Source organism: Balaenoptera physalus (genome assembly GCF_965194825.1).
Source record: "Balaenoptera physalus genome assembly, chromosome: 8".
In the NCBI taxonomy this organism is placed as follows: Eukaryota; Metazoa; Chordata; class Mammalia; order Artiodactyla; family Balaenopteridae; genus Balaenoptera; species Balaenoptera physalus.
In genome coordinates this window covers 73535721-73553061 of record NC_138887.1, presented here as the reverse complement: position 1 = coordinate 73553061, position 17341 = coordinate 73535721, and the positions used below count along the sequence as shown (strand labels likewise).

Genomic DNA, 17341 nt, shown 5'->3' with positions numbered 1-17341 from the left:
GAACCAAATACACGGCTCTTTTTTCATCCTCAGGCACTAACCTTTGGCCTCTCTCCCTGACAGCTCAGTCTCCGCATTTTCCCCACTGTAGCTGAGAGCCCTGCATCTGGCCTGGTTTCAGTACAGCAGGGAGGGGCCAAGTCAGGATGGGCGGGACCCTCGGTACTCAAGGTTAAGCAATCGTCGTTGACTTGGGGTCTCTCTGCACAGGGGGACGATATGGGGCTTTGGCTGAAGTCATAGGTCACTTTGCATGTGTTGGTGAAACGAATTGAAATACTGTGGTCAAATCGAGCCCGTGGAAGAGACCAGGAGACATATGTGAGCGATTTTCATGGTTAGCCGCGAGACCCACCATTGCCTGGGGTGAGAGGCTTCAGCTCATGCGTTGGTGAAAACGATCCCGCTCCAGCTCCGGAGCGTCGGGTAGCTCGCTGGTGATGGTGCATTGTTTTCTGGTGGCCATGAGCCCCCTTCAGGCTGGGAAGCACGCCCTTCGGTGCATTTCATACTGCGACATTTGAGAGGGTTATGGGAAACCACTTTCCCCTTACTCCATCATCCTGAGTGAAATGGATTTAGGATGTGTAAAAAGCATGCCCTTTAATTTATGGCAACATAAACAAACCTGAGCAGCCTGGACCGATACTACAAAGAGGAGGGTGATGGAAGAGAAGCGTGGGCGTGGATAATGCAGTTAACATCCCCTCCCCTCGTGTGGAGTGAGCCTGGGCGGCACGACTTTGCTGTTTGGGCCATTAGCGATATGCTCCGTTCACATTAAAATTGTGAAAAGAGTTGGCTTTGTTTACATCCTGCATTGTAAGAGGGCATTTTTAATAGCTTCAGGAGAGTGCTTCGCTGGAAAGGATTGAAGAATAGGAAACAAGCCTACATTCAGAAAAGCTTATACCAGGTATGCAAATAATATTTCATCCAGGAAAATAAAGCTATTCAATGGCTGCCGGTGGAAACCACTTGCAAGATCATGAAATGCTTGATGGTCTCAGATGTAATCCATTCACTTCATCATATACTTATAGTCTGCCTCTGGGTAAGACTCTGCTAAACTCTGACCAGGTATAAAGACGTGTTCATCTAATGTCAACCTTAAAGGGACTTATATTAAAGTGCTGTACAGGGCAGTGATTAATACACTACACAAGTTCCACATTTTACTAGTTTACTATGTACAAATTCCTTTAAGACTCTGTTTCCTCATCTGTAAAATGGATTTGATGATGGTGATGAAGATGATGATAATGGTGATGATGTGGTGATAACGAACATGTATTGAGCACTTACCCTGTGCCAGGCTCCCAGTGAACTCAGTTGTAAGAGCTTTTCATGTATTCCTTAATCCTCATAATAATGCAATAAGGTAGGTAGCTATTATCTCTATTATCTCCAGTTTTATTTCCTTCATAGGACATAGTGAGGATTAAATGAGTTAATGGATATAAAGCCCTTAACACAGTGTCTGACAATTGGAAACCTCAGTAAATGTTAGCAACAATCATAATAAATATCACATTTTAATTGGTTGCTAGAAGCCAGTCCCCAAATGGGTATAATAGTTGCTCTGAGAGAGGTGTAAGCAAAATGCTATGAGGGTTCAGAATGGGGAGAGAGTACATCTAGGAACTGGGCCTTCCAGAAAGGACGTGCGGCTTGAAGGCATGCAAGCACAGGCAGCAGGAAGGATGGGACCAGGACGGCGCCAGGGAGCAGGGAAGTGCGGAGCATGTTGGGGACAACTGTGACGAGGTCAGTTGGCCAAGGGTGGAGGAAATGTATAAGTCAAGACTGAGAATGTGGGTCATATTGGGGAGCACCTCAAATGCCTTCCAAGAGTTCACACTGAATCTGGTAGGCAAGGAGGCCACTGGAGGATTGTAAGTGGTGAACGCCATGGTCAACGCTGTTTACTTCTTGAATGCAGTGGCGCTCCAAGAGTTACCCAGGGAACACATAAAATACTGGCAAGGCCATTGGTCCTGGGATTTAAAATGCACTCGGAGCCAGGACACAGTCCAAAGTGGATGCGAATTTGGCTTTAAGAATGAGGATTAAATCAGACCTAAAAACTCACAGAGGCCAGATTTAGCTGGTCTGGTCCCTGCATCAAGGGCAGTGCCAATATTTTATCTGTTTTTGAAGTGATCTCACCCATCCTGCTCTTGCCTTTTTGTCTGTGTGATGGGGACAAAGGAGCGCCAGCACAGAGCACACACCTGAGACAGAGCCACGCTGGGCGACGTTTGTATAAAACTTGCCACTAAGTGTTGCAGCATTTCTTACCCCCTCCTCGTTACTTCTAAATGGGACGAAAAGTGATTCAAGGACAATCAATTCCTCGTGTACTTTTTGTGCGCTGTCAATGTGCGAGACACAGAGCTGTAAAGCTGTGTCATAGGGCCCCTGTCCTCTAAGAGCTTAGAATCTAGCTGAGAACCTAAGACATGAGCGTAAATAACTCATGACAACTATCATAAATAACCAAGATAAAGTGAAAAGGGGGTGAGAGCATCTGAGAGAGTGCAGACCGTGTGCTTGGGAGGGGAAGGGGGTGCTGGTGATGATGACAGCTTTTCTTTGGAGAAAGACAACATATATCAACCCCCCTATTTTGTCCTTTATAATTTAGTATACCATCTACTGTGGGCTGTTTGGTATCGTGTCTTGAAGTCAGAGAGATCTTGGTCTGAATCTTGTCTCCACCTTTTACTGGCTAGGACTCCTCTGGTAAATTTTCTGAGCTTGCTTTTCTACAAATGGTGTTGATATTGCTCCCCTCACATAATTGTTATTGGGGTACAAAAAGGGCAGCAGTTAGGTTATGCAGATACTTTTGTCTGCAAGTAACAGAAAACCCAACCCAAACTGGCCCAAACAGGGAATTTGCTATCTTGTGAAAGAGGCACTCGAGAGTGGAGTAGCTTCAGGGATGAACCATCTTGTCAAGGAGCAGGCTCTTTCAACCTCTATTCTGCCATCCACAGTGGGAGCTTTCCCAGACCTGCTCCACTCATGTTTGTAGCATGCATGTCAATCGCCACATGTTCTCATCCATTTCCACTTCAGTGGGGCTAACGTAGGTCAGTGCCGGCTTCTGAACCAGGAACAATCATCATGGGTTCCTGTGTGAGCTGCTGGAAAGCTGTGTGACCTTTTGTAAATTGCTTAACCTCTCCGTGTCTAAGTTTCCTTATCTGTTGTGGACTTCATGAAGGTACCTACCTCATAGAGGTTCTGTTAAAATTGAATAAATGATGGTTACCTTGAATCAGTATATTTTTTTTCAGACCATCTGCAGTTACCTATTGGTAAATTATGAAATAAATTTAACGGATTGTGACTAGCTTGGAAACCACAAAGAAAAGCGACTAAACCGAACAGTAGTGGAGAGAGAATCCCAAAGCATGTTGTATATGGTAAAGGCAAGTGCTGTTTCATGAAACTTCCATTTAAATTTTATATGTATTTGTGCATGTACTTGGTTGCGACTAAAAAAAACATATTTCATGAACTTGGTTCATGAAAATAAAAAAGTTGAGAAACATTAACCTGGGCTAATCAAGGTAAATGTTGGAGGCTGGGGCTACTCCTTTAACCAGGGCTTTGGGAGAGAGGAGAAATCAATGTTGGGGAGAAATACAAATTGCAAGCTGTTCTATAGGGTTTATCAAGGGCCAGGCATTGGTTTAAATCTTTACATATATTAACACTTGCAACATTCACAGCACCGTATGAGTTAGACACCTTTATTAACCCATTTTCTAGAAGACAAAACTGTGGTAGAGAGGTTAACTAACTTAGACAATGTCACACAGCTAGTACTGGTGGAGCTAGGTTGAAGCCCATGCAGCCTGGTTCCAGAGCCCATGTTTTTACCACACGACATGGGGAGTCAACATGCAACGTTCACTCCCCGGATGTAAGTGCTCAGCACAGCGCCAGGCACAGAGAGCAAGCACTCCATAAACTGTAGCTGTCATCGGGACTATTATCTTGGAAAGACCGATTTGCAGTCATGAAAAGCCCCTCCTTGATGTTCTCTCCAGCGCGAGGACTTGTAGCAAGTCCATGGAAGGGAAGGAAGCTTTGACTTTATTCTAAGTCACATGCTGAATAAAGTGGGTACCGTGGTGTCCTCAGAAGAACTTTTAGAGCACAGCAGCATTTTTCAAAGGCTGTGTGTATGTCTGGGATGGCACCGGTCAGGAACAAAGGCAATTTCCTCTAAAACAGGCCACCGCTGTCACCCTGAGGGGTGTTAAGTAGTGCTTTCATGACATGACCAGAAATGCACAAGGCTAGCCACTGAGAGCATGTGGTACATGGCGGGTCAGTTTGAATCTGGTGTTTAGAAGAGGCTCTGAGCTCTTCCTGGCGTGTTCGGTAGGGAAACTGGAAGACTGAACAAAGAGAACTTCATGTACCCTGGTGTAGGTAGGCGTGACCAAGAGCCTGACCTTATTTTATACAGGGCTACATCTTGGTGGGGCTAATCTAATATAGCAGAGAAAAAATTTTTTTAAGGAGTCCCAAGAGGACTAATAAAATGGCTTTGAATTTCATTACGTTTGAGATGGAGGCACTAATTCAATTAGCCACAAAATGAGAATTTTCTTATCTCTTCTGTTTGAAGCAGTTCTGAAGATAGACTTGCACCTAAGGAAATGCCTGGGCTGCCTTTGGATCTAACCTTCCTCCTGAAGAAAGACAGTCCTTGTCAAATTGCAGGCCAGCTTCTGAGTCTTTACTTTTCTCCTCTGGAAAATTATTGGGAGTGAGAATAGCATTGGGAATAAGAGCATAGACCTTGGAGTCTGCTCTCTTGCATTCAGATTCAGCTCTGCCATTTTTATAGGTGTGTAACCTTGAGCAAGTCACTTAATCTTTCTGAGCCTCAGTTTCCTCACCTGTAAAGTGGGGATAATGAAAGTAGCATCATAGTCATAGGACTATTACGAGTATTAACTCAGTTAATATATAGTAAAGCATTTAGAAGTGTGCCTGGGACACTCTATTGAATGTTTGTTTTTTTTTTTTAAATGTTACTTCTTTTTTTTATATATAAATTTATTTATTTTTTGGCTGCATTGGGTCTTTGTTGCTGCACGTGGGCTTTCTCTAGTTGCGGCGAGCGGGGTCCACTCTTCGTTGCAGTGCCCAGGCTTCTCATTGCAGTGGGTTCTCCTGTTGCGGAGCACGGGCTCTAGGCACGTGGGCTTCAGTAGTTGTGGCACATAGGCTCAGTAGTTGTGGCTCACAGACTCTAGAGCACAGGCTCAGTAGTTGTGGTGCACGGGCGTAGTTGCTCCGCGGCATGTGGGATCTTCCCGGACCAGGGCTCGAACCTGTGTCCCCTGCATTGGCAGGCGGATTCTTAAGCACTGCGCCACCAGGGAAGCCCCTCTGTTGAATGTTTGCGTTATTGTTGCTATGTGCAAGGCCCCATGCAGGGAGCTGGAGCTATAGGGGTGATCAGGGCAAGATTTCTGCTCCTCAAGTCTTAGAGTCTGTAGACCTGCACACAGAAGAGAATCAACGTACAAGCGGTCAGTGCTCTGACATGGCCAACGGCCTGAGGAAGAAGCAATTGTTTCTGGAAGCTAGAGGGAAGGCTTCACAGAGGAGATGAACTTGGATCTTGACAGATAAATAGGAGGCTGCATAGGCAGGCGAATGGAGGAGACGTGCCAGACTCAGGAATAGCATGTCCAATACCATGTCTTGCAAGGCTATAGTGTGTCCAGGGATTGGTGGGCATTTACCAGGGGGTGAAACCAAGGGTTTATGGGGTGGACCGGTGAGGCATGAGGCTGGAAGGTCCTGGGGGCAGGCAGTGAACAGGCCTGTTCATTTTGGGGAGACAAGATGGTTCCGTTAAATTAGGACTTCTGTGAGCTTTATAGAATTCAATAAAAGGGACTGCAGAGTCCCTTTAATCCCATCTCCAGGTTTTTCCTGGAATTTATCTTTTCCTTTGGTGGTGCATTTCAACTATTTTTCCCAGTGTATTTATTTGTAAAATGGATTTAATTCTGTTCTTGTAAAGCCTTTAGACCTTTAGAAAGGTCTGTTAGGGGCACATAATGCTGAAGAATGATGGTAAAGTTTTAAAAGAGATTTATCTGACCCTGAGGCCAAATGGCACAGCCTGCAAATGTGATAAATCTAGCAAATAAATAAACAAATAAATTAATAAACGTACATGCCTTGGAGGAGGCAGCTGGCCAATAGGCAGCTCTGCCGTTGGCATTTACTTTTACAAGAGCACTTGTTAATCCCACATGCTCCAGACAGTTATAAAGGTTTCATTTCCGCCCCAGACCTTGCTTCCCCCTGGGTGTGTGGAGTGGAGAACTTTATTTGAGACCGGAGTCGTGAATGTACTCCCTGCAAGGTGATGACTTCATGTATATTGATATTGCCAGTAGGGGTTTATTTTCTTTCTTGTGAGGCTGTGATCTTTTGAAGTTAGGAACCACGACTTACACAGCTCTTTGCACAGAGCTTTATACGTAGAATGTGTTGGGCAAACATCTGTTACATGAAATGAGGAATGTCCTGTTCACTGTGTATCTCCAGCACCGAGCACCGTGCCAGCACGTGGGAAACACTCAATAAATACCAGTTGGATGAATGAATAAATGAATGAGTGGTGCAGATCACGGTTTTGGCAGGTATTTCTATCTTCAGCACTCCTCTCCTGCATATCAGAAGCAAGGCGACATTGGAATCTTTTTGGTTACTAGAGTGGCATACTGTCCTTGTTTGAAAAACGCAGTGTCAGAACTTATCTCAATGAGATAAGGTGCTAGACTATAGATGAGGGAGGAGAGATGGATGACCGGAGCAAGAGAGGAGAGAATAAGAAACACAGATGCCAAACATATCTATCTGTCTGTCCATCTGCCTGTCTATCATCTATCTATCTTCTATCTATCTATCTATCTATCTATCTATCTATCTATCTATCTATCATCTATCTAGTCTATCCATCTATCTTTACATACATAAAACTAGCTGTTGAAATTTATTAATCAATGTGGAAGACTTTAAAATATCTATCTATCTATCTATCCATCCATCCATCTATCTAGTTTTCACCTTTCTCCTGGTTCAATTGCTGTTGGACATTTCTACTTGTACTTCCACTCACAGCCTAAACTCTGCCATTTGTCCCTGAGGGCTGAGCAGTTGGTCCATCATTGAAGTCAACCGTTTCCATTTCAGGATCCACCACTTTAGATGAGGTCTCCTCTATCTCAATGATCCTCTCCCACTGATTAATCAATGTAAGGAATTTTTCCATGGGGTCCTCCACAGACATGTTGCAGATGATCTGTCTAAACCCACTCTTACCACCAGTTCCTGATCAACAATTTTCAGTGGCTCCTCATTATGTATAGGTTAAAATTCAAATATCTTAATTTCTTTTCAAGGAACTTTACAACCTGCCCTTAGACCTCTTACTACTGTATTTATAAGCCCTCTGCTCCAGCCAAGCTCGTACTAACTTACTCTGGAGAAACTGCTGTTTGTCTCCATTTCCCCTCAATGACCCTCACTGAACACCCTGCTATGTACTGAGCTCTAAGTAAGATTTCATCTGTTTCTTCACCTGTTTGCTGGACACGGGAATGCTACCCCTCCTCCTCCCAGCTGAGCTCAATTTTTATCATCCTTTAAGGCCTGTCTCAAATCCTTCTTCCTCCAAGTAGCCTGCCTGGGTAGTCCCAATCTATGGTTCTTTTCCCCCTATTTGAGCTAATCACTTATGATTTTGTATGGATATATTTTATTTCATTTTTTTATTGAAGTATAGTTGATTTACAATGTGTTAATTTCTGCTGTAGAGCAAAGTGACTCAGTTATACACATATATACATTCTTTTTTATATTCTTTTCCATTATGGTTTATCCCAGGACATTGAATATAATTCCCTGTGCTATACAGTATTGATATATTTTAAAACGTCTATCTCATACCCCAATTCCATTGTAATTGTGTTGTCTGTTCCCATGAGGGAGGAATTCTATCATAGCCTTTCTGTTCGTGTGTGTGTGTCAGTTGCTTGCTGAAGGCACTCATCAACTTTGGGCTAACTGATCGTGCAAATACTTTCAACATTTTGGACTTCTTATTATTTTCTAAATTTATATCACTTTAACAATCAGAAAAATGTGCCCCAGAGGCACAAATTATTTATCATACTAAAATTTCAATGATCAATATTAAAGTAAACATTGTTTTAAACCTGGTGATTTAAAACATGCACTTTCCCTTTTAACTTTCTTAACTAACAATTTTTTTTTCTGGAATGTTGATAAAAAATAGATTTATCATGATCACTGTTCTACTTTTTGAGCTTGAAATGATTGAAGAAAGGTCTTCCTAGGGCTAAATCTTCTCTTGCCCCTCATGGAATAGTTGAAGGAAAGATCATATTTCTCAGGGATGTAGCCACTTCTCTACCATTGACTGTGCAACCTTCGAAAGGCATGGTGTGGGCTTCAACATCCTCATCTCCAAAGAGGGAGACAGTGATACCAGCTGGGCCTGAGATCATATAGTGTTCAGGAAAAAGGTTCTGAACACTGTAAAGTTCTATCTAAATGTTAGGTCTCATTACTGTCACCGTGATATTACCATCTCCATCCCAGGCATCAAGAGCAGGTGACCTGGTGGAACAGGTGACTTCTTGAGGCAGCAATATGCCATTTTCCAAAAGTGTATAGTTCATAAGTCATCCCTTCTTTTTGTACATTGGAAGTTCTAAGGAAACTGAGTGGGGTAGATCATGTATCTCTCTTGCTGTATTGGGATCTCTTCTGGTTTTTGTGACTCCTGCTCCCATTGCTGCAATGGACCTTTGGGACTGTAAAATGTCTTTGGGGAACGGATAGGGAGTCTTAGTTTAACATGGTGAGCAGGTGATCTTGATATACAGCATTTTGTGGAACCTAAAACACCATCAATTGTAAAAGACACCATTATTTCAAAAATCATCGAGAAAGGAAAAAGTGTCACCAATTTAAAAGTATGACACATCATTGATTATAAGATGCATCCCTACTTTAGCGATGTGAAAATGTGAAAAATGAGTGTCTGAGAATTAGTCAAATACAGTGCGGCTGGCCTGTTGCAGCAAGAGGCTGCTTCGCGTCTTCTGAGCCCCATCCGTGCTGGGTCCTGAGGTCGGCCTGCTCCCTCCTCCTGCCCCAGTCTCCTTTGCAGACCTCCGCTGCTAAGTCCCCCTAGCTGAGTTGCAACCGGCTGTTCTCCTGCTTCTCCCCCGGCAGTGGGAAGAGGTGTGGCGGAGGCTAAGGAGAGGTGAGTACAAAGCCCAGGAGCCTGGGAAGCTTCTTGTTTTGACTTGGCAATGCCACCCCCTCAGTGCCCTTGTTGCTTCGTTAAATCAGCATGGTAAGCAGTTGCCCCAGAGGCAGACCCTTCTAGTTCCGAGGAGACACGTCGCTGGGCTTATATGTTCTCTTATCCAGAAGCACTAGAAGACCAAGTGCCCACTTGAGGTTTTTCCCAGCCCTGACTAGCTCTTATTTGGTGAGGGTTCATCTTGTGATGTGGACCTGATAAATGTCACTTATGGGTGACAAGTAACTCAATGCGCTAGGCCTAGGCCCAAGAGCAAAGTGGCTTCCTTCTTTCTCCAAGACAGAAGTCAGGGCTGGAGGTAAGCAGAAGGTTCAAAGCTATTTACAGAAAAGGCATGATCCTTGCCCTGTACGGAGGGCGGGGGGTGGTCACCACGTTCTCAGATGTCACTGCCAACTGCAGATATTTCAGCACCTCTTTTCCTTCAAACGTCTTGGGTTTCAGACAGGGAGGTAACCAGACGCTTCACATTTGCTACACTAATGCTGTTTCGGGCCCTGTTCCTTGACCTTACAAGTCACCTGCTCCTCTTGAGTTATTGTTACCCTGTGGGCTGAGATATCTTCTATCCAGGTTTGCTAATAATACTGGGAATAATGTGTAGCTCAAACTCATGTCATCATTTAGTGTGGACCTTTGGGTAGCTTTGGGTAGCAAAATTGATCATCCTGTTATGGCTATAGTATTGGTTTCACTTCTTCCATTCACAGAGTGAATTAAAAGGTTCTGCAGATTATTGCCCCTTACCCCTGAAAGGTTGTTTAATCTCTCCACAGTCTTCTATCTGCTTTACAAGTCTTTGTTCTCTAAGCATTTAAGATTAGAAGTCTTCAGTGGCTTTCTTATCTCAATAAGCCCAAACTCCTTAGCATGACACTCACAGCTGTTCTAGTCAGGACTCTTAGCTCAAACTAGCTCAAGCAGAAAGGGAAGTTAATGACTCAGATAACTGAGAGGTCCAGACATAGATTTAGAGCTTCAGGCATAGGTGGATCCAGGGGCTCAATCAATGCTTTGCAGGCTCTATCTCCCTCTCGTCACCTCCTTGCTCCAGATCTTTCATTACCGCGGCTTCATTTTACAGACACGCGCTTTCCAGGTAATGGGGAAGATGGCTGCCCACATCCAGAAGTGGAGGAGAGAGGCATTTCTTTCTTCTGATATTGTTACATGAATCCTGCTTGGATCTTGTGTTCACCCCTGGACCAGTCATTATTGCTGGCCCTGATTAGCTCCTCCTGAGCCGTGTGCCCACCCCCATGAATATGGGTGCCTGGACACAGTGATGACAGCCCCACTGGGACCACACGCAGCAGAGGAGAAGCAGCTGTCTGAAGGCAGCATGGGTGGTGGACAGAAAAGAACACCAGATGTCCTCTCTAAGGTCTTCTATGGTTTGGCCCCTTCCACCTGTCCAGCTCCTCCTAAGATTTTTCTATAGGCTCTTATCTGCTAATCACATTGGACTATTTCCTTCCGTGAAAACCTGCCTTCACCTTAACACCTTGTTTTCTTTACATGCACTGTTCCCTGGAATTTTCCACTTCCCCTACACTTGTCAACATTCTTCTGAGTCTTCAGGCCTTAATTAAAATGCTACTTCCTTTAAAACTCTTTCCTATACTTCCAATTCTTCCACCTTGTAGTCAAAGGATTTGGCTGATGGTACTTTTATAGAAGTTTGTTTCTTCTTCCCTCTATTTGGAGTTACTGCCCAAGAAATGCAAAGATGAACCTAACCATTTACTATTCTTTCAGTATCTCATAGGAGATATGCAATAAACATTTGTTGGATGGATAAATATTCTCTCAAGGTTTTTTTTTGAGAGGATTCTATGTATTGGATCTACCCAAATACACACACTCATACACTCTCAGAGCTTGAGTTCATGTATGTAATTTCTGCTAAATGATACACACACAGGATGTTTGTATATTCCCAGCAACGCTCTGGGAATAACATTGTTAGCTTGTTACAAGCACACTGTGTGTGTTATCTGATGACTTTTCTGTCTTTGGGTTAGGGAGTGGGATGAGTTGGGAATGGGGTCGTGGAAGAAAATCTGTCAAGCAAAGAAATTGGGCAGGCTGTAGGATTGAATCGCATCATGTCTGGGAAAAGAGCAAAAGCTGGGGAAGGTATTTGAGCCTAAAGGGTAAGAATGCAGCCTCCACATTTGAAGTCAGGTCCCACTGCTTGTTAGCTGTATGATCTTGGGCAAGTGAACGAATGTCTCTGAGCCTCAATGTCCTTGTAAGTAGGGAAAATAGAGTTTTCACATGATAGGATGGCCACGGAAACAAAACACGATAATGCATGCAGAGCACAACACAGTACCGGCTTCTAATAGGTACTCTCCACCCACCCACCCACTCTGCCATCTCCCAACACATACACGCAGGCTGTGGTATACGTAAGTGCATGGTTTTTCTTCAGGGTGGCCAGCCGTATTGGGTGGCTCAATATTGGGAATGCATTAAAGAATGCTCTCTCTCAGTTCTGATTGTAGTTCCCTGGCTAATATTGTCACTCTCTAATAACCAGAGTGATGAGGCACTGAAAGCATGGAATATGTGGATGGCGGGAAGCCAGTCGTCTCTGCTGAGACAGCAGTGTTGTCAGGTGCATCAGCAATGGACGACGTGTTTTTATTTCCACTGCATCTGAAATGTACAGTTAGTTTGGAGAGAGCGGGGAAGAAGTAGCCCCTTTTGTCCAAATGACACCTAGTGTGTGGAGGGCCCCCCATCTCTGGCTGAAGGATCTGCATGTTGAGGGAAGGAGACCAAGCCATTTTCTGGATTCACTTTGTGTCTATATATAATGACCTAATTGTAGGCACCATAGTAAAGGGACCTCAGACTGCGGTCCACTGCTAGAATGGTGACAATGCCTGGAACTTTGATTCCTATTCCCTCTCCTGTGATACCCGTAGATAGCATCTATTGAAATGCTTTTCGTATTTACATCGAACAGCTATGAGGCTTCACCCAGACCAATGTACATCACGTCGGAGAGAAGACACATATGTGATTCATTTTCTGAAGCCTGAAGTCTAAGGATTTACCTAAGGACCCAGGAATGTCACGAGGTAAGTTTTGGAAGCATCTCAGGCGGTGTGATTATCGATCGGCAGGTTCACTTCTTCTTCCACTGATTGGCTATGGGTTTGCATTTCCAAACTGTGACCCGCCATGTTAATAATCTGATGGAATCTTTAAGGAGGCAGAGAAAGGTACACGGCTTTACTGGTAAACGGTTGGCTGTGAGGCACGCTCATGCCCCGTGGAGCCATTGCGGATGCCAGGAGAGAGGCCCTCATGAGCCAGCTTTGTCCCTGAATCATGTTGGGGGTGGGTTCAGGTGGGGGGACTTTAAAGGTTACTCTGCAGACCCAGTCGTTTTACCAGTAGAGACCCAAGAGAAGCAATACTTTCTGTCTAGCGCTTCCCACGCACTTAGTTTTTCTCTTCACCTTAAGATTTATCACGTTGCATTGTGATTACTTATTATCTATCTGTCTCCCTATATCAGTTCAGACAGGAAACTCAAACTACTTTAAGCAAAGAAGAGACTTTATTGGCTCAGTAACCAACGAGGTCAGCTGGATCCAGAGGCCCCAACAGTGCTCTTGGGGTCCAGTCTCTCTCTTTCTCAGTCCCGCCTTCCTTTATGCCGGCTCTATTTTTCAGGCCGGCTTTGCCTGTTGAGGACAAATGGCTGCCAGCAGTCCTAGAAATCGATGGCCATGCATTCAGATCCGAGGAAAAGAGAAGGCCCTTCTCTCTGCTAAACTGGCTCACGTTGGCTCCGGACCCCCCAGAACAAATCCTGTGGCTCTGATTGGCAAGGCCTGGGCACAGGTTTGTGGAGGTGGGTGTGAGGTCAGCCCTCCCTAATCTGCAGGGACGGAGACGAGGGGAGGGGGGGCGAGCAAATGACATTTGGGGCACCGTTGTTAGAAGGAGGAAGACTCGAAGCTGGGCCTGCAAAAAAGTTCATAGCCGCTGTGCTTCCTGACTAGAATTTGAGCTCTTCAATAGAAAGATGACGCCCATGAATTTTGCCTCTGCCCTGCTTCCTGGTACCATGTCTGGCAAAGCAGAGACTCAGACACGCAGATTGGAGTGAACTGCTAGTTCTCAGAAGAGCTGGGTCTAATTCCTAGCGTAGTGCACTCACCCCCGTGTTATCTCCCCTTGGTGACATGGTGGCTTCTAGAAAGGGTTAAAATTATCTCTGCTTTTAGCCTGTTGTCCCTTCCATTTAAACAATTTATCAGAGAAAGTATTCTAACTTGGCTCTTCAAAGGCAGAGATGTCCATTGTCTTTCTTAATTTTGGCCAATGTACTTTGGCAAATTGACTGACACTCTGGCAACTCTTGGTAACTTACTGCTATACCAGATCTGTGGTTATAGTAGGGATCCAACATGGCTAAATGTGTTTATGTGTTTGTATTGGACACGTCTCATGAGCTTCCTCAGATGCTCTCAGCTGCTTATTGAACTCAGGCTCTGCTGTGGCTTTCATTCTCGAGGGCCAATACCATCCTGCGGTCTCCGGGTTCTCCCATCAGGACCGAGCTTTGATGCAGCACCACACTGCAGGGCCTGGGCTGTGTCATGGGGGCCAGATGGTGCGACTTACAAGTTTGGGGGTTATCTCCCTGTGGCATGCTCTTTGGCCAACGGCAAACAGGAGATGGATAGGAGCTGGGTAGAGAAATTTTCTCTCCTTCCTCCCTCCGTGGGCTCTTTGAGGCCTACCGTGAAGCCACGGCCAACATAGTAATTCATCACTTGGCATTGCTTCTTATCCTGCCTCAGTTCTCTTTCCTTTCGTGTTCATTGCTGTGGGATCGCACCTCCCAAAGAAAGCCTCAGGACTTCATTCCCGCTTCACGCTCTGTTTTCCAGGAAAGCTGGTCTAACACATTACTCTGTTTTTATGTGACGTTTTCTCTCAAAGCTGCTGAAAAGGTTTTTAAGTTCAATCATCTTGATTGGCTCTAATAAAATGGGGTTTCTATGCCTTTCTACTTGTAAGAGGGATAAACTGAGACACACAGTGAATGTAACTTGCAACCTTACAGGCTTCATCATTGACCCACTTAACACGGAATCTGGGTTTCCTGTCTTCCCTTTCAATACTCTGCTCCCAGTCACAATATAAATCTGGATCTGCACATACAAAGTGCAGAGAATAATTGGGACAATTACCTCAATCATTCAAGCCAGGCAACCAAGCCTAACATAGCTACATGATTGAGCTCAGTGTCTTCACTTCACGCGGAGCTTCTGGAAACAGCCAGGCAGGTCACCTGAATCTTGCCCTGATGCTATCATCAGTGCTACTGGTGATGGCAGGTTTATATTTTTTTATGCAGTTGATTTCGATTCTTGAAATATTTTGCATTATGGGCCAAATTCCTTTGCTTTTTAATTAATGGAGATGAAAATAAAGTTCCAGGAAAGATAACAGAATTTTGACAGGTGGGTAAATGTCATAATTATAAATAAAATGTTTCAGATTTGCCCAGTGACACACTGTAAACATGAAGGTAAGTTTAACGAATAAGTGGCTAGTTTGTGCTCTGGTGTCATACTGATTTCAAAGTGATCTCTTGCCATTGCTTTCTGGTTCTGGGTTTGCTTAAATGAGTTTTGTTTTGTTTTTAAGATTTGAAATTACACTCAAATACTTATAGAAAACCAATAATAAAAAGGAATCTATTACGAAAAAAAATCTGCTGATGGGATAAGTTCCAATCCAAACCTGAAAGGAAAATGTTATTTTTTTCTGGCCTTTTGCCTGCATGGCGGTTGACATTCAGGGTGGGGGAGATTGAATTGCCCTGTTTTATATCAAAAATTATTAAATTAATAATTGTGTTATACTGGGGATCCTACTCTCTTTCAAGAATTTTTAAAGCACCACTGAGGTCCTGATGCTTCGAATGCCGTTGCTTGATTGTGTTACTATTGTCCGATACCATAATGTACATTCATCTAGAAAAGGCAGTGCATCAATCTAGCATGAAAGCCACTTCTGCACATTATAAGCCTGAATGTAAATGTCGAACCAATATTAAGAGCACAATAGTGTTTTCTGACACCTATTTAAAAGTGCATGAGTGGTGACTATTGTAAAAAAAATAGCCAATCATATAAACATTTCAACAATATAAAGTAGAAGAAACTCAGTTTTAATAAAATGTACATCTAAAAGAACTGAAGAAAAGTTTTATTTTGCTCGATGTTCGCAAACACGTCAGACTGGAGAAGATGGTTTTAGATTCTTGGTTGGCCCCCAGCTTAGATTTTGATTTTCCCTGTGGTCTGGGTCACGGAAGAAACCGGGAGAAAGATCGAGACCAAAGATGGAAGATCTTTACTAGGAACTTATAGAAAGGCCACAAGTATATTCTGTCATGGCAAGACTGACATGAAATGTTACTAATGTTATGTAGTTAAGAATTAGAGAGAGACTGTGACTTAGCCATGGAGTCCTTGGTGAGAGAGACTGTTAAAAAGAAAGCAATGACATCTTTTAGCATCATGAGTTTGTCTGCGGCTTACACCAGTCTCACTTAACCTTTTGGCTGAGTTCCATGCCCATATATTCACCTGTAAAATGACTATAAAATAGATCAGGTGTTGACCAATTCTTATGGAAAAGTGGGCATTTAAAATATTCTGATCAAATATATTGAACAAACAAAAACCAAGATGAGTCAGATTCTTTTGATTCTTTCATCTCCACAGTCTTAGAAGAAACATAGAGATTTCAAAAAGCTCCCCCTTCCCTGGAAAGATAAGTAGGTTCCAGAAAGGAATAAGAATTAGCTGTTTCGAATTGTGAACTTGTCAACGCCACCAGATAGAGAAACAAATGGTGAAGGGCAAGAAAACTGAGTTTTGGACCTTGGGACCACATTTTAAAACAAAAATCTTCTGCCAAAGATTCTTGAATATCCACTCCCTTTTAAATTATAATAAAAATAGCATGAAATTCAATAAAACACATTCATTTTCGACATGCAAATAACGCTAGACTTTTGGTTCCAATTAAAGGCACAATTTCCCAGGGCAGCTGAAGGCTGCCTTGTGAGAATTTGCCTTTTTTTTTCTTTTTCTTTAACAAATAATTAGGCAGCATTTTAGTACAAGCTGCTTCAGTTTCTAAACGCATAAAAGGCAATAAAGGGTAAAAGTTAGAAAGAAAGATTATGGGACAGAACTTGTTTGACGATTAGTTCCTTCAGGCGATGCAGCACCATGATGCCCAGCTTCATTCTGGAACAAGATGAACCTTTTCTCCTTACTTAGTTTAAGCATTAATCAAATGTCAACAGACTGAGAAAAGTCATCTGTGACCGGCTTGTTTTCATGTGGCTCCCGTTCATCTTTTGGGCTCTGTGGCTTTCTTAACCCAGCTGATGAATGGACATTTCAGGGATGAGTCATTTTTAAATTTAGTAACACACTTAGCCATCTTTCTATCTTACCTCTTCCTTTGTTCTCTCCTATTTCCTTCCATTCCTTCTCCTTCTATCTTTAAGAACAGAACAAGTGTTGAAAATTAAAGGGCATAATATTTTTTTAAAGTCGATCATGCAAAAGAAACAAGATAAATCCTAACTATTTTGATTAAATTTATAGTCCATTCAATACTCAACACTCCCAACCTGGGTTAATTTTACTTTTAGATTGACTTTTCTTAGCTAAGTTCCTTTTTAAAAAGACAATTTTCTCCGATATAATGGTTATTCTAGTAAAGTCATTTTATATTATAATCCAGGGGGTCTAGGAAAGTAAAGCAAGGATTAATGTGCCTGTGTATCTTTAATCTCTAGTCTAAGATCACTGCTGAGGAACAAGGTCTTGGAAAACTTTAGCCTCATTTCTGTTTTGGGATGACAGCTGTCTG

At 43.3% G+C, this 17341-nt stretch overlaps 1 long non-coding RNA gene across 1 annotated transcript; it reads left to right on the top strand.

Moving 5' to 3' along the window:
• Positions 1 to 6112: 6112 nt before the first annotated feature.
• LOC309666144 lies at positions 6113 to 17082 on the top strand. The gene is made up of 2 exons (XR_014266934.1): positions 6113 to 12546; positions 13103 to 17082. It is a non-coding gene; the product is annotated as an uncharacterized lncRNA (long non-coding RNA).
• Positions 17083 to 17341: the final 259 nt, after the last annotated feature.